Genomic DNA, 6,000 nt, shown 5'->3' with positions numbered 1-6,000 from the left:
AGCTAAAATCCAAGAAATAAAACGGCTTCAATAACTTGGTTGTGAAGTTATGCCTTTCTTTTCTCCTCCTTCCTCTAAAAATAATACTTTATAAAAGCATCTTTTGAAAATTATAGCTGTACTAGCAGGATTTTGTGACATTTAATGTTTGTTTTTTTGGGTATTTTGCTTATGTCCTGCACTACAGAGAGGTCCTAAAACTATTAATTATGAGAAAAGTATTCAATACATGAAATAATGGAGTGAAATTAGTCATTTTTTCAAAATAAATACAAAGGCAAAATGAAAACTCATCAGAGAGGCTGCCAACAGGCAAACATCAACACTGATGTCACTGGTCTAAGTAGTAATATTTCTCCCAAAGAAAGCATTAAGACCCTCTTCAGTCTCCTGAAACCTTTGAAAAAATGTGTTTTGGTCTAATCAAAGAAAACTAAGAAATTCAGGCTACAATTCAGGAAGTGGACTCTTTATCAAAGAAACACCATAAGGATGTTGATAAGTCCATATGGACTCATCAAGTCCATAAGAATCATGCTTTGGGATTCCTTCAAAGAAGTGAAGTGAATATTGTAAAACTTGATCAAATTAGACCAGTTCCAAATATCTGTCTCTTTGGTATTAAGTCTTTGCAAGACATGTGAGAGAAGGGATTTCATTGGTCAAGAACATAGTGAACACAAATGTAGCGTACACCAAATTAACAACAAAACAGCTTCACCAGAATAAATCAAATATTCTAGTTTGGCTGAGTTTGAGTTCAGCTATAAATTGGACAGATAATATTTAGGGTGATCAAAAAAAAAAGCCTGAACAGAAAAAAAAAAAAAAAAAAACTATAATAATAATAATAAAGAAACTTTCTACAAAACTCAATCTCCACTCTGAGCCCAAAGATGATTTCTTGCTTCAGTTGGAAGAGTGACTAATTTGTATCTATGCTGACAAAATTAACTTACGTTCAAATGACTTTTATTTATTTTGCCAGGACATAATTTCAGTAATATGTTAAAACTGGACAATACTGTGTTAATTGTATTGTCGTTGAATGCATTTGAAAGTACAAAGTAACTGCTTAATTATTTTAAAAGTCCCAAGATTGTCCATATTATCTACTTTCAGTTACTTGGTTGGTTTGATTGATGTACTTTTGTAAAATCTCTTTGAGGGTGTAAATGGGCTTTTTTTAAAATTTGGTTTTCAAGTTGAGCTTGCCTAGAAAACTTTCCTAGAAACAACATATTTCCTATGTATAGAAACTTGTCTTAGGTCAGGTCTATAACAATGACATGTTTTTCCTAATTTCCCTGTGTGAGATCTTAGCAAAGTTGTGTTTATTTGGATTTGACTTGGTTCTGACTTTTTGAATCGCAGCAGGGGTTTTCTAGTACTAATTGCATCAATCACCTTACTGAACTCTGGTTACAGAAAGTGGTCAGACTGCGCCTGTTTCAGTACTAATTCAAAGACATTCTGCAACTTTCCTCCGCACCCCTAGGGAGGCTCCCCTCAGAGTTTGCACACCCTTGTTTTAGATGCAGAGAGAAAAAAAACCTACATATCGCAGCATGGCATAGGCGAGTATGTTTCTCCATGCTTCCTGTGCAAGTAAACATCTTGGGCTATTTAGAAAGTTCAGGGATTTTTTTTTCTTTTGAAAATTCAGATGCATATATTTAAGCAGTTAATTTTATCTTAAAATTTTTATGAAAGCATACATTCTGCAATAGCAGGTATTCATCTGTGTCAGCATTAACAGATCATGTTAGATGTTTAGCTGCAGGGGGGCTCAGATAGTCAGGGAATGAACTGAAGCCAAAATCCATGGGGCAATGCCCAAGTATCCATCTATTTATTGCAGACAGAAAGACACACACTCACACACGCACGGTATGCTACACTCTATGTCATCCCTACACAAACACACATGATGGAAACACACTCATCACCAATCATGCACTCACACTGGCTCACTGAGGCAAAAAAAGACAGCTTCTAAACCTCAGAGAAGTAAAAATGTTTAACCCCCTCAGTCCTGCGGGGTAAGACACAGGGTGGAAACTTATCCTTTTTTTCCCTTTACATTACCTCTAGGCTTTCATGAAATGAGGCTTAAACCTTCTGCAACAAAATAGATTTAACTTTGATTTGAATATCCCTTTTACCTGTGGTTATCCAAAACACCCCGTGGCAGGAACGGAAAAGAAAAGCAATGTGTATTCTTTTTTTACAGATTTGCTCCCCGGTGTAAGTAACTCTCTGAACTTCAGTGACTTCTAAAAGTGATTTAAAAAGTGATTAAAAAGTAAATCAGGAAAAGAACTAAAGGGAACTAAAAATACAATTCCAACTCACAATAATGGCTGGAATGATCTCCATGGATATATGGATGCAGGGTGAGGAAGATTTGGGTGATAGATTTGATGGCAAAAACACATTCAGGAAAAGATGAGTTAAAAAGCTTTTTTTTCCTCTGTGTTTTTAAGGTTGCCTGTTTAGCTTTTATTAGGTTATTTAAGCTTCAGTATGATCATTATATAATTAATTACTTTAATAATAATGGTAAAACTATGCATTCTAAGCTTTTTTGTTTATCTTAAGGACTTTTTTATATAAAATAAAATAAATAACCAGTTAAGAAAATGTATGTTTTTGGGCTTTGTTAGGTTTTGTTAGTATTATATATATATATATATATATATATATATATATATATATATATATATATATATATATATATATATATATATATATTTCTTTTGGTTTCTTTTTCTTTAATCTGTATGTTTGCTTAATTACCAAACAATATTACTCTCACAACACAATTCCCTGTCAGCAGCATCTAAAGTTGTAAACAGTGTTTCAGTGTTTCCTCTGTTTGCCTCTGATATTATAGTAAATAATGGTGTGAAAAATGTTTGCCTTCTTCCTGATTTTTTATTTGTTTGCATCGTGGTCCAGGGAACACTGCAGTGGTTTAGAACATCAACTACTTTTAAATATTAGACAAAGACAACACAAATAAACACATGATGCAGTTTTTAAATGAAGATGTTCACTGTTTAGGGAGAAATAATTCAAGCCTACATGGCACTGTGTGAAAAAATGATTTCCCTAAACCTAATGACTGGTTGGACCACCAGACAGCAGTTCCATTTATCATAACAAATCTTCTGGGTTGTGAAGCAGCAAAACAGCCCCAGATCATCACATTACCGCCACCATATTTTACAGTTGGTATGATATTCCTTTACTGTAGAAGTGTTACTTCTACGCTGGCTGTATTTAAACACACACCTTCCAAAGAGTTTAGCTTTTGACTAGTCAGTCCACAGAATGTTCTCCTAAAAGTCTTGAAAAGAAGTGTTCTAGAAAAATTGAGACAAACCCGGGTCTTCCTTTTGCTCAGCAGTGTTTTTTGTCTTGAAACTCTGTCATGCAGGCCATTTTGCCCAGCCTCTTTGTTTTGTTGCATCAGTGTCCTCTTTGTAAAGGAAGAGTAGGTCCTCAGCTGGAATGTCAGGGAGGGAATTGGTGAGAGTCGGGAGCAAAGTGACCAACTATCCAGAACTTGAAACTCAGTGATCAGTTCAGGAGAGGTCACTCATCCACTCACTCCTTATTCATCAGGGAAAGGTGTCAGGAGAGAAGGGGAACGAGGATGCAGCTGCAGGTGTGGCAAATTTAGACAAATAACAATATGCAGGCCGCACTCCTTTAAATATTCCTGCTTTGCTGCTTCGGAAGAATCTTTAGTGAGGGGAAGACTGGGATTATCTCATGTTTTTTTCTTGTTTAAAGTTTGCTTAACTTAGGAGTATTAAATTGAATTGGGAGAGATGTAATATTTGTTCAGATTTTACTGTTGCCAGTTGAGTATAAACTGATATGTCATTGATTGTAAAGTTGAAATACAAACGAACTGAAGAAAAAGATATGTACATCCTTTGAATGAATTTATTCGCTATCCTCACAAACAGCAACTGTTGACATGTTGCCCAGCTGAATTAACCGGCACACCAAGACGAATTGGTGTTGTCACTACTTTCTCTTTCCTTTTTTTGTCATCCCGTTTTAATATTTTCTTTCATCGGGAGCAGATGTTGAGATCCACTCAGCAGATAAACAGAATCTCTCATCTGGACTAGGAAGAGTCTAAATCAGCCTCTTCTCTGTCACTTTGAATGTTCTGTACCATGCTTTTTCCAGGCTGTCACAGGGAAATACAGTTGTCTTTCCAGCAGAGCTTATTAAAAGTGACAGCCTCAGAAACCAGAAAAACCATCTCTGAGCAGACATTCAACTAGCTGTTTGGTCATGTGTGACATGCAGATTGTCTTTGAAAGGAATGAATGAAAAGGAAAATTTGAACTTCTAAGCTTAATATCTGGATGATTTATATGACATTTTGCATCAGCAACACAAAAGTTTTTTTTCTATCCAACTATATATATATATATATATATATATATATATATATATATATATATATATATATATATATACTATAATACTATACAGAAAGCATAGCTCCTTATAAACTTCTCATCATGCTTTCAGAACTACACAAAGCTTTGTGTTTTACACGCAGCTGCTTGAAGTCAGCTTTAGAACACCAGGGTTTAAATGAAATAAACAAATCCATCTAATTTCCTCGAATATGGATCTTTTTCTTTTGTTCCTTTAAACTCTTCAACCTAAAATGAAAACATAGAGAAAGGACTCTCTAGAGACAAAACTGAGCCACTTTCTGTATTAATTTACAGTTCTTTTGCTTTGTTTTTGATAAAACTGGCAAAGGCCATTGAATTTTCCTTTTTAGTTTCTAAAAAAAATGCATTCCTGTTATTGTGAAACAAACCTTAAGCCAATTAAAATATTTTTGTGTTGAACATTCGATAGAAGTTTTTAATCTTATTATGAAATATGTAATGTCTTTGTTTTGGGTGAGTGGTGAGTTAGTGCATCTTCTGTGTCCATTTTTTCCAAACTCAGTCTTGTTTGGTATGTTTTGACAAACCGATAGAGCAGGACATCATGCCAGTTTCCATATGTATACATTATTACTGATTGTAATATTGGAAAAGCTTCGATGTCTTGCTGAGTAAAAGCCTTGACAGCTACCCAAATAGAAAGTCTCATATTTTTACATTAGCTCATCAACTTTAGTGCATGCAGCTACTAAACTACTAATGATTGTCATGGAATCCATGTATGACAAAACCATCACCAAACTTTAAGATACAGTACATATGTCAAACATATGTAGACATATGTATGTCTACATATGTTTGTAGACATACTGTATCTTTCCAATTTTTTCTGAAGGGGCCACAGTCATCTTCTAAAGAACAGCTATATACAAGTACATGAACACCACCCACAGACACTATGCTGTTCAAAGGAGGCTGGTTTGTGTCCGAAAAGTAAAGGTGCTTTTGTGCAAAATCTGTGTATTAACCCAAGAACAGAAGCAAAATAGCTTGTGAGGATGATGGCTGAAGTTACTGAGAGAGTGCTATTACCCACAAGTAAATAAAATAATCTACAAACATGGACTAAACAGAAGAAACTATTTCTCCAACAGCAATACATGGATATGGTTTACTAATGCCATCAGAAATAAATACTTAAATTTTAGGAGACAAGTCCTGTTGCCTATGTTTCTATTTGGCCACAATAACCACTTGTACCTTTAGAAGATATCAAGGTAAAAACTTACAAGCTGCACAACAGAATCCCAGCTGTGAAGTACGGGAATTGCACCAACTTTGTTGCCACTTCTGGCATTCATTGTGATAGAAAAGTAACATAAACAAATAAACAATATTTAATATGTTCACTGGGAAAATGAAACACAGCATTACTATTTTTTCTGTCAAGTGTTTTAGTCCTCACTGAGGTGATGGAAAAATATACTTTAATAAATAATATAGTAGTAACATATGTTACTTAAATATTTCAAAATATGTATAAATACATCTCCTTTTTCAAATTCAA

Source organism: Poeciliopsis prolifica, unplaced genomic scaffold (assembly GCF_027474105.1).
Source record: "Poeciliopsis prolifica strain line A6 unplaced genomic scaffold, Auburn_PproV2 SCAFFOLD016, whole genome shotgun sequence".
NCBI classification, from domain to species: Eukaryota; Metazoa; Chordata; class Actinopteri; order Cyprinodontiformes; family Poeciliidae; genus Poeciliopsis; species Poeciliopsis prolifica.
Note: the sequence above shows the minus strand (reverse complement) of the source record.